General features: G+C 43.4%; 2 long non-coding RNA genes across 4 annotated transcripts in view; both read right to left on the reverse strand.

Annotated features, from left to right (window-relative positions):
* Positions 1 to 19,905, reverse strand: part of LOC310697712 — a 1,172,922-nt gene that overhangs the window by 796,542 nt on the left and 356,475 nt on the right. The gene's annotated exons all lie outside the window — the stretch shown is intronic.
* LOC310697716 lies at positions 8,484 to 14,258 on the reverse strand. Of its 3 annotated transcripts, XR_014521153.1 has the most exons (4): positions 10,513 to 11,295; positions 10,073 to 10,418; positions 9,383 to 9,748; positions 8,484 to 9,310 (listed from the first exon to the last, which is right to left on the reverse strand). It is a non-coding gene; the product is annotated as an uncharacterized lncRNA (long non-coding RNA). The 3 variants fall into 3 exon arrangements; XR_014521154.1 differs by having other exon boundaries at positions 8,484 to 9,748; XR_014521155.1 differs by lacking the exon at positions 10,513 to 11,295 and adding an exon at positions 14,247 to 14,258 and having other exon boundaries at positions 8,485 to 9,748; positions 10,073 to 10,183.

Below are 19,905 nucleotides of genomic sequence, written 5' to 3' on the forward strand. Positions count from 1 at the left end.
TTAAGAGAAAATATTATGAAAATGATTTATAGGTGGTACATGACACCAGTCAAGCTTGCAAAAATCTATCATTTGCCTGATAATAAATGTTGGAAATGTAAAGAAACTGAAGGAACATTCTTTCACCTTTGGTGGACGTGCCCAAGGATTAAGGCGTTCTGGGAAATGATCTATAATGAACTGAAAAAAGTATTTAAGTATACTTTCCTGAAGAAACCAGAGGCCTTTCTCCTGGGCATAGTCGGCCAATTGGTGCCAAAGAAGGATAGAACTTTTTTCATGTATGCTACAGCAGCAGCAAGAATACTTATTGCAAAGCATTGGAAGACGCAAGACTTACCCACCTTGGAAGAATGGCAGATGCAAGTGATAGATTATATGGAACTGGCAGAGATGACCGGCAGAATCCGAGATCAAGGAGAGGAGCAGATGGATGAGGACTGGAAGAAGTTTAAAGTCTATCTACAAAAATATTGTAAAATTTATGAATGTTGAAGGCTCTGAAAATGAAATGAAGGGGTTCTAGCGATTAAGATAATTAAGATTATAATGGGAGGGATAAAGGTCTAAAATGAATATTAAACGATCTTGCTGAACCTCCTCGTTCATTCTCCACCTTCCTTTAGTATGTTTTTGAAATTTCATTATTACCGATACCGGATTATGATCTGATATTGATCTGTTTAGTATTTCTGCTTTTTCTAAACTTAACATCAGCTTTTTTGTTAGCCATATTGCATCAATTCGTCCCCCAGATTTTTTTGCCTCCGAGTAATGGGTTATATCTTTAACACTTGGGTTTTTTGTTCTCCAGGCATCATATAAATTAAAATTCTCAATTAAGTGGAAAAAGGAGAGTGGTAATCTACCTGAACTTGACGTTTTCTCTCTTTGCGTTCTGTCCATTTCTATCGATGTTACTCCATTAAAATCTCCCATAATTACTATATTTTCATCCACATAATCCCATAATCTCTCCTCCAACTTTCTAAAAAATTCATCCTTTTTGCCATTCGGAGCATATATTCCCACCACTATGATTTTTCCTTCTTTTGTTTGTATTTCTACCCCAAGTAATCTACCTTCATCATCTTGGAATAACATTTGGGATTTCAACATTGTATTTACATAGATGACCACTCCCCTCTTTCTTTCCGTTGCAGATGCTATATATTCCCGTCTTAGTCTCATATTTTTTAACACCCTTACATGAGTTTTGGATATATGTGTTTCTTGTATACATATGACATCCCATTTTAGCTTCTTTAATATACATTCTAATTGATTTCTCCGAAATTTACTGCTTAATCCATTAATATTCCATGAAATACATTTCAGTCTCATAATCCTTTATTTGTTTAAAATACTCACAACTTTACTGTTATTATGTAGTTATAGTCCAGAATATGCTATTGTCCTAAGGTCACGTTGAGAAGGAAATGAAAGTTTCGGTCTTGTCCTTCTTGCTTCACTCTACCAGTTTTTCTCCTCCCAATTCCTCCCAGTACTTCCTCCAGAAGATTTTTGTATCTTCTACTGATCTGAAGGATCTCCTCCTGTCTTTATATGTAAATGACAGTCCCTCTGGGAATTCCCATTTGAACCTTATTTTGTTTTTCTTTAGCGCTGATGTCATGAATCTATAATTGTCTCTCCGCCTCAACAGGTGTGTTGGAATTTCTCTCATAAATTCTACCTGCCTCCCTTCTATACAGAGTGGATCTGTCCTGCCTTTCAATAGTAGTTTGTCTCTAAGCAGTCTTGAATTTAAAAACATCAAGCAGTCTCCAGGTCCTTTCCTTGTTTTGGTTTTGTCCACCTTTATTCTAAATATTTTTTCAGTGTCCAATATCATCTCTTGTTCTTGGACCCCCAGCCATTCTGCTATTGCCTTTGTCAATTTTGTAAATATGTCTTCATCTTGGTTTTCTTTTACACCGCGCACTCAAAGAATCATTTATTTTTGTTTCATCTGTAAGATGGCCAAGGAATCCCAAGTGCCTTCCTGAATCTTCCTCAGTTCATCTATTTCTTCTTTATTTTTTTCTTGGTGTCTTTTCCTTTCTCTTTGTTCTTGCAACCTCTTTTTCAAACTTTCGTCCTGTTTCTGTACTTTTATTTTGGTCTCCTGGACTGTTAAATCTAGATTTTGGTGTTTCACTGTCAGTTGGTTCACTTGGGTTGAGAGGTCCATTATCACTTTAGAATTCTCTTCTATTTCCGCCCCCATACTTTCCATCTTCCCGTCAAGCATTCTTATATTTCCGTCCAAAGCTGTTATTTTTTCTCCTAGATTTTTCTCCATTCTTTCCATTGCTGCTAATATTTCTTTCATGTCCATGTGACTTTCACTTTCTACTAGTGATATTCTTCTTTGGTAGCTTTGCGATGTGCTGGCACCACTCAAATTCAATATTTTCTTTGATCCCATCAGGCTGTTGTGTTATTATTATTATTATTTTATTCTTCCTTTCTTTATAGTTTCCTTGTTTCAGCGTTTTCTTTCCTGGGAATTCCCTTAATTTTTTATTTATGTGTCCATTTCGTTTTATGTCCCTTTGGTTATAATGACCGCTCCCCGCTTAAAACGGGGGGCGCCCTTTGCGTGGACGCGTGCAGCCCCTAGATCTGGAGCGGCTCCAACAGCATAGGCTTGGCTTTGCCTTCCCTCAGGTGGGATACCTGGAGGTCTCCACCTACCTCAGTCAGTTGTCCAATCCCACCTGGGGGAAGCGTTGCCAAGGAGACCAGGCCAGGTAGGGGAGGGATTACCTGCCCACACAATAGAGGGAGGATCTTACCTAGGAATCCTCACTTGGCTTTCCTCAGGATTGAAATTATTCTTGTCTTTCTATTTATATCCAATAGGTGGTGCTGTAGTCTCTATTAGTGTATTTTTCTGGTTGCAATTGCCCTTACCAGCCACACACGTCACTATATCTTCTTTCCTCCCCTGAGTTTCTCTTTCTGGAACCTTTAGAAACTCTTTCTGGGATCATTAGAGACTCCTCCTTGTCTTCTCTTCCTGTCCTTGCCTCTAGCAGTCTCCGTGAATGGCAGAGGGCTCCCGTGACTCAGCAGCCCACACCTCTCTCTCCCCTCTTTCAGGTATGCCAGATTTCTCAGGTTATTTTTCCTCAGCGGGTCTGTTTTTAGTCGTTTATTTCCACTACAGTTTTTAGTCCATTATAAAGTCCTCCAGTAGTTCACTCTTCTCGTTTTTCCTAATTTTTCTAATTTCTAGTTTCAGTTCGTTATTTTTGTTCAATCTGGTGTATCTAGACACACTTTTCTTAAAACACCTTGTGCAGTTATTAACAGAGGGTTTTCACATGAGGCACACGGCCCCCTTCTCTGTTATCTGTTCAGTTCTGTAGTTCTCTTTACAAACTGTTTCTTCCTGCCTCCCCCTCCCTCCACTAAACAGGCAGAGGTTTTCCAATTATTATCTTCTCTTTCAGTTATCTACGGGGGAGGCATTTGCTTTTCACAGTCTCTATTTTATAGGAGAGTTCAGCGCTACCGTGCCGGGGAATTGGAGCGTTTGTACCAGAGAGTGGTTTTGCCTCTTTGCGCAAAGGTCTTCCCCTCGTCTTTCTATTTCAGTTTCTTTGTTCTATAATATTGGGAAACCTCTTCTTTTGTGCTGCCTTAGGCTTCCGCCCTCAGGTTCCCCCCCCCCTGAGGTCAAGGTAACTTACACCTAGTCCCTCGTTTCTCCCTCTCTGGCACCAGGTCCGCCTCGAGATTGCAGGACTGCGGATCTCCACCCGTCTCTCTAGCGCGCTGCTCTGGAAGTCCACCATCCAACCATCTCGTCCTCTGTCGTCCCCTTCTCCTTGTGCCCTCCATCTTTCCCAACATCAGGGTCTTTTCCAGGGAGTCTTCTCTTCTCATGAGATGGCCAAAGTATTGGAGCCTCAGCTTCACAATCTGTCCTTCCAGTGAGCACTCGGGGCTGATTTCCTTAAGAATGGATAGGTTTGATCTTCTGGCAGTCCATGGGACTCACTAGATTCTCCTCCAGCACCATAATTCAAAAGCATAAATTCCTCAGCGATCAGCCTTCTTTATGGTCCAGCTCTCACTTCCATACATCACTACTGGGAAAACCATAGCTTTAACTATACCGACCTTTGTTGGCAAGGTGATGTCTCTGCTTTTTAAGATGTTGTCTAGGTTTGTGATTGCTTTTCTTCCAAGAAGCAGGCGTCTTTTAATTTCGTGGCTGCTGTCACCATCTGCAGTGATCATGGAGCCCAATAAAGTAAAATCTCTCACTGCCTCCATTTCTTCCCCTTCTGTTTGCCAGGAGGTGATGGGACCAGTGGCCATGATCTTCGTTTTTTTGATGTTGAGCTTCAGACCATATTTTGCGCTCTCCTCTTTCACCCTCAATAAAAGGTTCTTTAACTCCTCCTCACTTTCTGCCATCAAGGTTGTGTCATCTGCATATCTGAGGTTGTTGATATTTCTTCCGGCGATTTTAATTCCGGCTTGGGATTCATCCAGCCCTGCCTTTCGCATTATGAATTCTGCATATAAGTTAAATAAATTCTTTGCCTCAGTCTTCTCCGATAAAGAAAACAATGCCCAACCTGAAGAATTTGGAGCAAATGATTCAGCAAAGGAAACACAGCCCAGAATAACTAAGGAGATAGTACAAGAATACTTGGCTAGTTTAGATGTATTCAAGTCTCCAGGGCCAGATGAACTGCATCCTAGAGTATTAAAAGAACTGGCAGATGTGATCTCAGAACCACTGGCAGTCATCTTTGAGAATTCCTGGAGAACAGGCGAAGTCCCGGCAGACTGGAGGAGGGCAAATGTTGTCCCTATTTTCAAAAAGGGGAAAAGAGAGGACCCAAATAAATATCGCCCAGTCAGTCTGACATCAATACCAGGGAAGATTCTGGAGCAGATCATTAAGCAAACAGTCTGTGAGCACCTAGAAAGGAATGCTGTGATCACCAATAGTCAGCAAGGATTTCTGAAAAATAAGTCATGTCAGACTAACCTGATCTCATTTTTTGACAGAATTACAAGCCTGGTAGATGAAGGGAACGCAGTGGATGTAGCCTACCTTGATTTTAGCAAGGCATTTGACAAGGTGCCCCATGATATTCTTGTAAAGAAGCTGGTAAAATGCGGTCTTGATTATGCTACCACTCAGTGGATTTGTAACTGGCTGACTGACCGAACCCAAAGGGTTCTCATCAATGGTTCCTCTTCATCCTGGAGAAGAGTGACTAGTGGGGTGCCACAGGGTTCTGTCTTGGGCCCGGTCTTATTCAACATCTTTATCAACGACTTGGATGATGGACTCAAGGGCATCCTGATCAAATTTGCAGATGACACCAAACTGGGAGGGGTGGCTAACACCCCAGAGGACAGGATCACACTTCAAAACGACCTTGGCAGATTAGAGAACTGGGCAAAAACAAACAAGATGAATTTTAACAGGGAGAAATGTAAAGTATTGCACTTGGGCAAAAAAAATGAGAGGCACAAATACAAGATGGGTGACACCTGGCTTGAGAGCAGTACATGTCAAAAGGATCTAGGAGTCTTGGTTGACCACAAACTTGACATGAGCCAACAGTGTGACGCGGCAGCTAAAAAAGCCAATGCAATTCTGGGCTGCATCAATAGGAGTATAGCATCTAGATCAAGGGAAGTAATAGTGCCACTGTATTCTGCTCTGGTCAGACCTCATCTGGAGTACTGTGTCCAGTTCTGGGCACCACAATTCAAGAAGGACACTGACAAACTGGAACGTGTCCAGAGGAGGGCAACCAAAATGGTCAAAGGCCTGGAAACGATGCCTTATGAGGAACGGCTAAGGGAGCTGGGCATGTTTAGCCTGGAGAAGAGGAGGTTAAGGGGTGATAATAGCCATGTTCAAATATATAAAAGGATGTCACATAGAGGAGGGAGAAAGGTTGTTTTCTGCTGCTCCAGAGAAGCGGACACGGAGCAATGGATCCAAACTACAAGAAAGAAGATTCCACCTAAACATTAGGAAGAACTTCCTGACAGTAAGAGCTGTTCGACAGTGGAATTTGCTGCCAAGGAGTGTGGTGGAGTCTCCTTCTTTGGAGGTCTTTAACAACCATATGTCAGGAGTGCTCTGATGGTGTTTCCTGCTTGGCAGGGGATTGGACTCGATGGCCCTTTTGGTCTCTTCCAATTCTATGATTCTATGATTCTATGATTCTATGATTCTATGATTCTATGATTCTATGATTCTATGATTCTATGATTCTATGATTCTATGATTCTATGATTCTATGATTCTAAGCAGGGAGACAATATACAACCTTGCCGTACCCCTTTCCCAATTTTGAACCAGTCAGTTGTTCCATATCCAGTTCTAACTGTAGCTTCTTGTCCCACATAGAGATTTCTCAGGAGACAGATGAGGTGATCAGGCACTCCCATTTCTTTAAGAACTTGCCATAGTTTGCTGTGGTCGACACAGTCAAAGGCTTTTGCATAGTCAATGAAGCAGAAGTAGATGTCTTTCTGGAACTCTCTAGCTTTCTCCATAATCCAGCGCATGTTTGCAATTTGGTCTCTGGTTCCTCTGCCTCTTCTAAATCCAGCTTGCACTTCTGGGAGTTCTCGGTCCACATACTGCTTGAGCCTTCCTTGTAGAATTTTAAGCATAACCTTGCTAGCGTGTGAAATGAGTGCAATTGTGCGGTAGTTGGAGCATTCTTTGGCACTGCCCTTCTTTGGGATTGGGATGTAGACTGAACTTCTCCAATCCTCTGGCCACTGCTGAGTTTTCCAAACTTGCTGGCATATTGAGTGTAGCACCTTAACAGCATCATCTTTTAAAATTTTTAATAGTTCAGCTGGAATACCATCACTTCCACTCCACTGGCCTTGTTATTTGCAGTGCTTTCTAAGGCCCATTTGACTTCACTCTCCAGGATGTCTGGCTCCAGGTCAACAACCACACTACCTGGGGTGTACGAGCCATCCATATCTTTCTGGTATAATTCCTCTGTGTATTCTTGCCACCTCTTCTTGATGTCTTCTGCTTCTCTTAGGTCCTGACCACTTTTGTCCTTTATTATGGTAATCTTTGTACGAAATGTTCCTTTCATATCTCCAGTTTTCTTGAACAGATCTCTGGTTCTTCCCATTCTGTTGTTTTCCTCTATTTCTTTGCATTGCTCGTTTAAGAAGGCCTTCTTTTCTCTCCTTGCTATTTTTTGGAAATCTGCATTCAGTTTCCTGTATCTTTCACTATCTCCCTCGCATTTTGCTTGCCTTCTCTCCCCCGCTATTTGTAAGGCCTCGTTGGACAGCCACTTTGCTTTCTTGCATTTCCTTTTCTTCTTTTTTGTCTTCTTTTTTTAACTTTTATTTTGCTTTAAACTGGTACATATAAATATAGACAACCAAAATTACAAAGAAAATTCCTTAATAGTAATGAGAAAAAAAACCTTTTAAAACTACAAAAAATATCGAAGTACATGACACAGAACATAAGCAACTATGGGAAAGATAAAAGAAAAGAAAAAAGAAAAATAGAAGAAAAAGAAAAAGGAAGATGAGCCAAAGCAGGAAAGCTCATCTATTGTACACTTCCGTCAAGCTCACAACAGATCATTATTCTTATCAATTATCTCTATCTGCATTCCAAAGGAATCCCTCATCTTGGTATCAGGGAACATTTCTTTATGCGGTATCATTCTAAACATAACCAGATCTTTCTTGTTGAGCCCTTGTCCCCTAAATAATTATTTAAACATTCCCATTCTTCTTTCACCAATTTTTTAGGTTTATCTCTTATTGCATCTGTCAGCTTTGCGAGCTCCAAGTACTCGCACAATTTGACTACCCATTCCTCTTTAGTGGGTGTATTTTTATCTTTCCAGTGTTTTGCCACTATAACCCTTGCTGCTGACGTTGCATACATAAATAGCCTAGTTTTGTTTTTGGGAATATTATCTGAAACCATTCCTAGTAAAAATTATTCCGGTTTCTTGCTAAATGTAGTTTTTATCAATCTCTTTATCTCTTCATAAATCATGTTCCAAAATCTTTGTATCTCTAGACAGGACCACCACATATGGTAGTATGTTCCTATCTGTTCCTTACATCACCAGTGTGGGAGTCATAGCCACGGTAAAGGCTTGTAATATTGCAGGGTGTCCCCTGACCTCGGCTGACCAGCACTCTGAGCTTTACAATGCATTGGAATGCATTGACCTTATAAGGAGTTATGTTCCCCCCCTCTGGGCAGTGTAACCCTATATCGTTTGTGGGTGGGTTAAAGCCAGGACCGGGTGAGGTAACGTGAGAGATTGGAATGTAGCCATGCGGCTGGAGAGGAACAAAGAGTAATAATAAAGGGACTGGAGGGAGAGGAGAAGTCTGAAATGAGCTGTCCTCCGTCCATGGAAATATTGCTGGCCTCTGTGTTTTTATTTTATGCTAAAAAGCACGATTTGTAAGGCTGGCTCCGACAAGTGGTGCCCTCTCTGAGGCAAACTTAAAAGTGTGAGACTACTTAAAGAAAAAAGAAGCAAATTAAAGCAAACAGTCTGAGGCAGACTAAGAGGATTTTAAAAGAAACTGTGAGAGGTTTTTCTATCCAAGCAGTGGATATCATCGGCTCACCACGCCCAGCAAGGGTTGCACAGCGCTGAAGCTTCTTAGGATCCCTGGTGAGTCTGATCCCTTCTATTATATTGATTTTTGAAAAATGGGCAGCTCTTTGTCTAATCCCCAACAGAAGTTTTTAAAAGACTTAAAATTTCTCCTCTCCTCCAACAAATTGGAAGTTCCGGAGGGTGATTTGATACAGCTCATTCTGTGTATTGATGAACATTATTCCTGGTTTCCTTTGAATGGAACATGTGAATTGAAACTTTGGGACAAGATTGGTGAACATTTTCATGGGCTCCCCACATCAGTGCTTGGATTTTAAATGCATGGTGCAAGGTTCAATATGCTATGGGTTCTTTATCACCAAAAAATATCTCCCTGGCTGCATTGCCAACACAACCTCCAGCTTCCTTAATCCAGCCTGCTGTGTTAGAGTCTGCTGTGTTAGAGTTTGTTCCAATCCTTGCCCTGCCAGCAGAAGCTCCAGACCCCAAACCTCCAGACTACAGTTCCTCACCAGAGGACCCAATCCTGCAAAAATACCGTGGTCTGGCTGGCAATAATCCAAATCTTTCAGAGGCAGGACCAGCTACCCCTTTTCAACGTGCAGTCCTTGCCTGTTCCTTATCTCAGGATACCATGGCATTCCCTGTTATTGTGCCCCCTGCTGGTGCTCCAGCAGGAACTCAAGCCCAGCACCAACCTTTTGACTTTAAAATCTTGAAAGAGCTTCAATTGTCAGTAAGGACAAATGGACTTCAAGCCCCATTTACACAGGGTCTTTTGGAAGCCACATTAGCCCAGCCTTTGGTTCCAGATGACATCAAGCTTTTGGCACGTACAGTGTTACCCCCATCAGCTGGTGTTTTGTTTGCCCACGAATGGGAAACTGCTTGCTATGCAGATGCTCCAGCCTTGTTTCAACAAATCAGGGGAAATAATCCAAATATTACCCTTGCAGACATCGTAGATGCCATGATGGGGCGTGGTCCCTTCGCTCAGGCTTCAGTACAAGCCACACTGCTGCAGATCTTATTGAGGGATACTCTTGCTGATCAACAAGCAATGAGAAAAATCCCAGAACCCAGTATCCAATCAAGGTGGGGTTCAATCAGGCAAGAACCTAGAGAATCATATTCTTCCTTTATGGACAGGCTGCTTACAGCAGTGAGTCATCAAATTGAAAATCCTGAAGCCAAACAAATAATTATCAAACAATTGGCCTTTGAAAATGCCAACGAGGATTCTAAGGTTGCATTGAGACCGAAAATACACAATCCTGCCACAGACACAGCAGCCATGCTTCGCATTTTTCAGTCTGTAGATACAGCTACCCACGAGATTCATCTGCTGGCAGCAGCGCTCAATGAAAACCAGCCTGTAGCCACCGATACAACGTTTCCAGCGTGGCAAACCAGGATCACCGATACCTCAGTGTGGGTAGAACGGTGGCCTCCACCAAAAGAAAAATCCGCAGCAATGGCACCATCTTGTTTCTGAACAGCTTATTTCTGAACAATTGACTTTCGGCCACATTGAACCATCTTCATCCCACTGGCTCCAGCAGACAGGGAACGGTTTGCTTTACATTGCCAGTATATCACAATTCGCAGCCTATCCAGCAATATCAGTGGGTTGTCCTGCCTCAAGGCATGCGGAACTCCCCTGCACTTTGTCAACATTTTGTGGGTGAAGCATTGAAACCTTTCCGCATGCGCCACCTAGAGGTGCTGCACACGAGCTGCATCTGGCAGTGTTTGCTACACCGTTGTTGCCAACAGGAATTTTATATGCTCAGGCGGAAAAGGAGAAAACTATCTGCATTATAGAATGGCTACATCTACCGCACACCCCACCAAAAAACATTTATTCCATAATTGAATCTACATCAGACATTGTTATCAAAGGACGTTCACGTGCTATAGCTTTAAGCGGTTATGATGTTGCATCAATATATCTTCCCTTCTCACAGACTGAACAGCAGCATTTATTCATAACTAATGCTGCCGTGCAAATTGCTTTAGCTGATTTTATAGGTGTCATCATTTTTAACCCTCCAAAGGATGACCGTTTGACATTTCTGACACAGGTCACCTACGTTTTGGCTACCCCGTTGTCTCTCACACCTCTCCCCTCTGCATTGACCCTTTTCACAGATGGAACAAGAAGTAGGGGAGTAGTGACGTGGGAGGAGGGAGGAAAATGGAAATGTTTATTTACCCCTCCACAGTCTTCTGCTCAGCGAGCAGAGCTAGCAGCTGTGATTCTTGCCTTTCAATCCTTTCCTACTCCACCTTTCAATCTTATTGTGGATACTCAGTATGTATATCGCATTTTTGCTATTTTACCAATATCTTATATAACTCCTTCCTTGGATTCTGACTTGTTTTCCTTGTTTCTTGCCCTGCAGGCCTTACTTCAGCACAGAGAGTTCCCTTATTATGTTGCACCTCTTCGCTCCCACACATCGCACCCAGGGTATTTAGCAGAGGGCAATGCAAGAGCAGATGCAGCTTTGAGGGACATTTCTACCTTTTCTCTCTTTTCTGATCCTATACTATGTCATAACACCTTTCACCTTCCTGCGAAAGCATTGGCAAAGCATTTTTCTATTCCCTTGGCCCAAGCAAGGGATATAGTTTCCCAATGTGCTTCTTGTTCTAAATCTCAGCTGGCCATTCCTTTCGATGCTGTCAATCCTAGGGGCACGTCTGCATTGGCGTGTTGGTAGATGGATGTCACACACACACCTGTGTTGGCTCCACTCTCCAAGGTTCACCTCAGGGTGGACACCCACTCTGGATTCATATGGGCTACGCCCATGAGAGGGGAAACAGCTCGGCATGTCATTCAGCACACTATCCGCTGTTTCTCAGTCATGGGTAAACCTGCACGTATCAAAAATGATAATGGTCCAGCATATATTTCTAAAACATTTTCGGAATTTTGTATGTTGTGGAATGTGAAATTAACTCATGGCGTACCCTTTAACTCCACAGGTCAAGCTATAGTGGAAAGAGCACACCTGACGTTCAAAACACTATTGCTTAAACAGCTTGGCGGCCGAAGCATACCAACAGCAGATATCCCGTCGGCTGTTCACTAAGTTCTTTTTGTACTTAACCATCCTTTATATCCACATCTTAGGACCCATACCCCCGCTGAATTGCATTTTAGGAAGGAGGAGGCACTCCCCCGCCCCTTGGTGGTGTACCGACGCTTGCCTGATCCCGCGTGGCATGGACCTGTCCCGCTGATCACGTGGGGACGAGGGTACGCGGCAGTGGACGTCGAGGACAAGCCTTTGTGGGTTCCAGCTCGATGCGTGCGGCCATGGCGAGCCTCTTTAACCGCGGATGCGCCTTCCTAACCATTTGCCTTGCCATCCCTTGCTGCACCGTTATACAAGGAGAAGCAGACGACCCAATACAGTTGAAACTGTTGGGAAACTGCCAGGGAGATATTGTCCATCATGGCCCCAAGCCGGCTGCCGGACGTCCATCGATCTCCCGTAGACAGGCAGATCCAGCAGTTAGCGACACGAAGCCTCAGAAATAGATTGGCTGCATTCCGGGGCTTGTGCACACTGTTCTTTATCAGCAGAAAACACAGCCAGAAAGCTTGCACCGCAGAAGAGCATAATTTACAGACTTTATTTAGCGTTGAACAGAACAAAGAAAAACATGACCGTTCTGTGTCAGCGTCTCTGACCGACTGAAATCGAAAGGAATAGCAAACATAAACATCGTGTGAACAGGACATGTGCAGACTCTGTTACTCACAAAGCCTGCTCCCTTTTAAGGTGGAACGGAAATATCCCAACATCCTCCCCCTTTCCGTGTAACCTGTAGTACCTGTGGTTCAACCCAATTGCAACCTGTTAACAACCTTAGACAACAGATCAGCAGGAATTTCATTTCCTGGCATGTAGGACACCTGAATCAGTCCTTTCTGAATACACTCCCTTGCACGATGTAGCTTAATCTGCAAGTACTTGGTTCTCTGCTTGCAACTCTCTGAGTTCAGCAAATCCAAACACGATCTATTGTCTTGATACACTTGTACAGGACATTTCACAGAAACCCCGATGTCCTTAAACAGTTGCATCAACCATTCACAATCCATGAGTGAAAATGACAGAGCATTGAGTTCTGCTTCACAGGAACTTAGGCTCACTGTTGTTTGCTTCCTGCACAACCAGTCAAACAGGCAGTGGTTGTACATGTAGCATACTCCAGAAGTGCTTGTACCATCCGTGGTGTCACTTCCAAAACTTGCATCTGCAAAGATTTCAAGACCTCCAGTCTTCTGACTGGTGAACCTCAGCCTGTAGTGCATAGTCCCTTTCAAATAGCGGGCTATGCGCTTCAGAGCTTTCCAATCCTGAACCGTAGGATTGTTGGCATGTCTGCTAAGCAGATTACAGCTTACAGCAATGTCAGGTCTTGAACATCTGGCAGTGAAATTCAGCTTGCCTAGAATGCATCTGTATAGCGTTGTGTCAGAAAACGCTTCAGCAGTACTGTCTACCTGGTAACCTGTCACCATCGGTGTGTCTGCTGGGTTTGCATCAACCAAATTCAACCTGGTTAATACATCAGCAATTTTCTGTGTTTGGTGTACCAGAAAATTACCTGCTGGGTCTCTCTCCACCTGCAGAGAAAGATAGTTGGATACCTCACCAAGATCCTTCATGTCAAAGTGCTCCTTCAGCTGAGCTAGGGTGCTTTGGTAAAAAGCCTGATTCTTCCAAAACATCAGAAGATCATCAACAAAACATAAACAATACAGTTTGTTTTGCCCCTCCTCCTTGACAAACACACATGGATCAGCTTTGCCCTGGTGAAAACCTAGAGAAAGCAATGTCTCAGTGAGTTTTGTGTTCCAACACCTGGCACTCTGCTTAAGACCATATAAGGATTTCCGCAGTTTACAGACCATTCCCTTCTGTATCTCCATCCCATCAGGTGGAAGCATGAACAGCTCCTCATTCAAAATCCCGTACAAAAAAGCTGTATTAATGTCATGATGGGAAACATGTAGTTTCTCCTCCACAGCGATCTTGAGCATCAGCCGAATGCTCTCATATTTGACTGTGGGTGAGTAGGTCTCGTGGTAATCCTGTCCTGGTACCTGTGAAAAACCTCTGGCAACCAATCTGGCTTTGTGTCTGACAACCTTGCCATTCTGGTCTGTCTTGGCCTTGAAGACCCATTTGCTGCCAACCAGTCTCATTCCTGGGACTACCGGTACCAGTTCCCAAGTTTGGTTCCTGTTCAAGGAATCAACTTCAGCCTTCATGGCATTAAGCGAAGGCTCAGCATCTTTAGAGGTTAACTCCTGAACCTCTTTGAAGCTTGAAGGTTCCCACACCTTCTCTGAGCTACTAAGAACAGCAGTTGCTGTCTTAGCAAACTCATCAGCATACCTCTTTGGAGGTCTGCCTTTGGTCGCTCTTTCAGACCTACGTACTAGACGCAAGTCTTCTGGACTCATCTCCTCTTTCTTAGGAGAAAAATGACCAATGGTGAACAGTGGTTCTTCCAGTTCATTGTCAGACGCATCAGATGGTCTGACTGAGGCCTTTGCGCTCTGGTAGTCTGCTGTGTCATCACTGTCACTGACACCAGCAGCAGCGCCGCCCACTGAACTGGAATCCGAACTCTGATCATCATCATCCTCATCCTCATCATCCTCAGCAGCTTCCTCAGCTTTAGCTGCTTGCTTGACATCACCTTCATCCTCCTCTGGGTAACTCTGGAAAATTCCCACATTTTCCCCCCACTTAGGATTGTACTCAACACTCCTCGTGAACTTAATGGACTTAGAGTTAGTCATCCATACCCTGTATGCACCTTTTTCGTACCCCATGAACAAACCATGTGCCCCACGCTTCCCAAGCTTGTTGGTTTGTGGGGAGTGTACCCACATGTCAGAACCGAAGATTCTCATGTGTTTGGTGTTGGGTTTCTTGCCAAACATCTTCTCATAGGGGGTACAGCCAATGGGTGATGACAATCTGCGATTAAAGGAGTAAACCAAATTCCCCAAAGCTTCCCCCCAAAACTTATCAGGGAGATTGGCATCATGCAACAAGGTTTTGATTCCTTGCAGCAATGTCTGATTTGCTCGCTCCGCAAGCCCATTCATCCATGGTGATCTGGGCGTTGACATGTCATGCTGGATTCCCTTCTCAGTCAGGAAAGCTTCAAACTGCCGAGAAGTGAACTCCCCTCCTCGATCGGTAAACAGACAGGCAATACGTTTACCGTGCACATTCTCCAACCAAGCACAGAATGCCTTAAACTTCGGAAACGCTTGCGATTTCTGTTCGAGCAAAAACACATGAATGTACCTGGAAAAAGAATCAGTTAGAACCATGAAGTACCTTGCTCCTCCTAAAGAGGGCGCAAGTGGACCAACCAGGTCCGCATGCACTAGCTGGTAGGGCTTGGAAGCCTGCCTGCTAGACTCCTTGCCTTTTGGAGCAACCTTCACCTTGTTCTCTGCACAAGATACACATTTCATGTGAAATTTACAGGGTTTGATGTTCAAACCTTCAACCACCTCTGGCATCTTGGCCAGTGCCTTCCAAGAGAGGTGACAAAACCTTTGATGCGCATCGTGAATGCAACCTGCATGAAGAACTTTGTTAGTATGTGCAACACAACAAGAATCAGCATTAGATACAACAGCAGTGTCATCATAAGTTATATGGAACAAACCATCCATAAACTTTGCATGCAAATAGTCCTCTTTGCCTTTACTGATGACACAGACGCTCCTCTTGAAGGAAATCTGAAAACCACGCCCAGTAAGCTGTGGAACACTAAGCAAGTTGCTAGCAGCTCCCGGAACATAAAGTACATTACTAATGGTAGTGTGCAGACTTGCAAGTTTCACAGTCCCTTCTCCTGCAATTTGCAACGTCCTTCCATCAGCCAGGTGGATCTCACCTTCTTGAGGCTTGAAGGAGATAAACAGGTGGCGATCCTTCGTGACGTGGCGGGTCGCACCTGAGTCGACAATAAATCTGCCTTTGGCTGTTGGAGCAGTCTTTACAGGAAGCAAACCCTTGTTTTCCACTGGCGTGGGCTTTTGCAGCTTGCCCCCCTGCTTCTGGTCAGCAGACGTGCCTTTAGCCTTTGGTGAAGCTGTGCCAGCAAACAACGCTTTGTTTTTCTCTGGCGCGGGCTCTTCACCCTCCCTCTACTCCTGGCCATCTGCAGACACCTGCTTCTGTTTACCTTTGCCTTTCCGGCCTCTGCAAAGACGATGACCTTGGCTCCCACGAGAAACAGAGCTCTCAGCTGCCGACTCCTTGGCTCCCCCTGGAGGCTGGAATGCTGCCTGGGATGACATGACGGTCAGCTCCCCCTGCAGCTTGCAACCGGTGCCCTCAGCATCCCTGCATTCACTCGCATTCTGGGAAACAGCCAGGACCTCCGATGCAGTCAAACTCTGGGCTGGGATGACTGGCTAGTGAGCAGCTTTCAAAGCATTCCACATTCCACGTGCAGTGGTGTTGCCAGCCAGCGTCTTAATTTCCTCAAGAGAGACGGATAAGACTATTACGTCTATCGCCTTCGAATCATTGGCTTTCCATCTCTCTGTCAGAGGAACTGGGGGGGGGGCTCAGAAACGGTATGCCACACCCTAAACTGACGCAGCAAACTTTCACACCATTTTGCCCAGGTTTCATAATTTTTCGCATTTAACTTTGGGCACTGAGTGGCCTCTGAAGCTTCAAAAGCGTGGAAAAACTCCATTCCAGCTTTTTTCTTGAGCCGTGAGCCTTTTATGCCTTCAAAGACTCCTTATCTTGGCAGCCCATTAATCACGAACTCTCTGGCTCGGCTCCCAGGGCCATTAATCTGCCGGAGTTCCAAAGGCTCCTTGCCGAGGTAAACAGAAAAGCCTCCCTCTTTTCTTCCGCTTTTCCCACGTACCTCAAACGCATTACTCTCCTGTAGGTGCTGTGAATCTGGGCCCAAAACCTTGTTGTTGGGAAACTGCCAGGGAGATATTGTCCATCATGGCCCCAAGCCGGCTGCCGGACGTCCATCGATCTCCCGTAGACAGGCAGATCCAGCAGTTAGCGACACGAAGCCTCAGAAATAGATTGGCTGCATTCCGGGGCTTGTGCACACTGTTCTTTATCAGCAGAAAACACAGCCAGAAAGCTTGCACCGCAGAAGAGCATAATTTACAGACTTTATTTAGCGTTGAACAGAACAAAGAAAAACATGACCGTTCTGTGTCAGCGTCTCTGACCGACTGAAATCGAAAGGAATAGCAAACATAAACATCCTGTGAACAGGACATGCACAGACTCTGTTACTCACAAAGCCTGCTCCCTTTTAAGGTGGAACGGAAATATCCCAACAGAAACCACCATATTTCACCTCATTGGCTGGCAAGCAGCTGTCATCAGAATCCTACTCTGGCTGGCAGCATCCATTTGTAAGGCTGGCTCCGACACACCAGCACTTGTTATTGTTTGATTTATTTATTTTTGCAAGTTTTACAGGGGTCAGGTACCACCTATAGTACATTTTCATAAGCTTTTCCCTTATAAGGAAACAAGCCGTGAATTTTATATTTTTAGTCCATAATTCATTCCAAATATTGGGTTTGATCGTATGTCCCAGGTCCCTCTCCCATTTTACTGTAATTTCTTTGATATCTTCCTCCTTTCTTTGCCAATTCAAAAGTAGTTTGTACATTTTTGAAAGTGTCTTTTGATTATTATATAAAATATCCTTCTCCAGATAGGATATTTTTTTGTCAAATGCTTTGGTTCTTTTATCCTTTTCAAGGGCGGCTTTTAGTTGATAGTACTCCAGCCAGGTTATTCCCTTCTGTTTCAGTTTGCTTAAGTCCTTTATTTTCGGATCACTACTTGTTTCCTCTACTAAATCCTTATATGTTAGCCAATTGCTGTTCCTATTTATCCTGTGAACCGACATAGATTCCATTGGTGACAGCCACCATGGTGTTTTGGTTACTACTGATTTTTTACTCCTCTCCCATACTTCATATAATGTCCTTCTCACAATGAGATTTAAAAATCCTTTGTGGGATTTAACCTTGTCATAGCCTATGTAGCTATGCCACCCGTACACAATATCCCATCCCTCCAGATCTAGGACTTCTGTGTTTTTAATTAATATCCAGTCCAGCACATTGCCTCAAAGTACAGTTTAAGGTCAGGGACCGCAAAGCCTCCTTTTTCCTTCAACTCTGTTAGTAGCTTAAATTTTATGTGTGGTTTTTTTCCCTTGCCAAATAAACTTGGCAAGGTCTTTCTGCCATTCTTTAAAACACTTTACGCCTCTAATTATAGGTATTGTTTGGAACATAAAAATCATCTTTGGCAATACCATCATTTTAACTGTGGATATTCTCCCCCACAGGGACAAATTAAATTTTCCCCAAGTCTCTAATTCTTTTTTTTATTTCCTTCCACTTCTTCTCATAATTGTCCTTATATAGGTTTATATTCTTATTGGTGATCCAAACCCCCAAATAATTTACTATCTCCCTCGCATTTTGCTTGCCTTCTCTCCCCCGCTATTTCCCCCCCCCCCATTTTTTCCCTGTTTTATTAAATTTGCTTAGTAACATAACATTATTATATATATTCTATAAAACAAAGAATACAGAACAAAATTCATTCATACTACAATGTCTAAGTACATAACATTAATATATATAGTTTCTGGAAAAAAAGGCTTACATAACAAAATCAATTCAAAATACCATCCGGTTTACCTTCTTCCCCCCCCCTCCCTCCCCACTCCAGCCCTCCCCACCCCGGTCAGGCCTTCCTTCTTCATATCTTTATCCATGTACACAGTCTGTTCATTCAAGCTTGTATGTTAGGGTTGGCTTCCCCTCTTTCTATCCAGTTCCTGTAAAATGCCCATTTATTTGTGATTCTTTGGCATTTATTTTCCCACCTATCCTCTGCCACTATCTGTGCGAATATTTCTGATTGTACATATTCAAAAACATAATCATTCCATTTTTCCATATTCCATTTGGCCTTTTCTTTCCATCCCAAAGCAATAACTGCCATTCCAGCTAGAATCATAATCTTGTACAACTCTTGCTTATTACTCTTTACTTTGTTATTTCCTAGTATTCCCGAAAATAACAAATCCCTATTAACTTCTATGTTTATTTGAAATAATCCAGAAATTCCCTTTATAATCTTTTGCCAATATTCCTTAACCAGATTACATTCCCACCACGTGTGAATATAGTACTTTTTCCTGACCACAATGCCAGCATTTGGGACTAAACCCTTTCACTATATACGCCATTTGTGCCGGAGTTCTATACCATTTTAATAAAAAAATTCTACTTAATTCTTTATACTTTTCTATTTTAATATTGTTTATATTCTTCATCAGTTCTTGAGCCGTATTTGGATGGATCATACCTTCCTGCTCCCATTAATCCTTATCATTCTTTCTTTGTCGCTTATCATCAGTTTATATAACATCCCTGCTATCCCTTTCTCCGTTATTTGTCTTTTGTTCAGCACCATATCTATTTTCATTTCTGTCCTCATCGTTTCCTCTACTCTTTCCATTTCTATTAAATCATAAAGTCCTTGCGGGTGGCAAGAGACGCAGGTGGCGCTGTGGGTAAAACCTCAGTGCCTAGGACTTGCCGATCGTATGGTCGGCGGTTTGAATCCCCGTGGCGGGGTGAGCGCCTGTCTTTCGGTCCCAGCTCCTGCCCACCTAGCAGTTCGAAAGCACCCCTAAGTGCAAGTAGATAAATAGGTACCGCTTTATAGCGGGAAGGTAAACGGTGTTTCCGTGTGCTGCACTGGTGCTGGCTCGCCAGAGCAGCGTCGTCACGCTGACCATGTGACCCGGAAGTGTCTCCGGACAGCGCTGGCCCCCGGCCTCTTAAGTGAGATGGGCGCACAACCCAAGAGTCGGACACGACTGGCCCGTACGGGCAGGGGTACCTTTACCTTTAAAGTCCTTGCACTTTCAGCCAATATTGTATTCCTATTTTTTCTAAAAAAAACTTTTTTTGTAATTAAATTCCCTTCTTCATCGAACATATCTTTTAATTTATAAAATCCCTGATCTTCTAATTTCTTCCACCAACCCGATTCCCTTTGACCCTCCTGCATATATTTTAATGGCGTCCACCTTGAATATGTTGGCATCCATTTTGTATTCCAATTCTTCCAAATTCCTAACGCAGTTTTCCTTGGTCCTATTGTCTTCTTAAAAGCCGTATTAATATCTCTAT

The sequence above is a fragment of the Podarcis liolepis genome, assembly GCF_965112155.1.
Source record: "Podarcis liolepis genome assembly, chromosome: W".
NCBI lineage: Eukaryota > Metazoa > Chordata > Lepidosauria > Squamata > Lacertidae > Podarcis > Podarcis liolepis.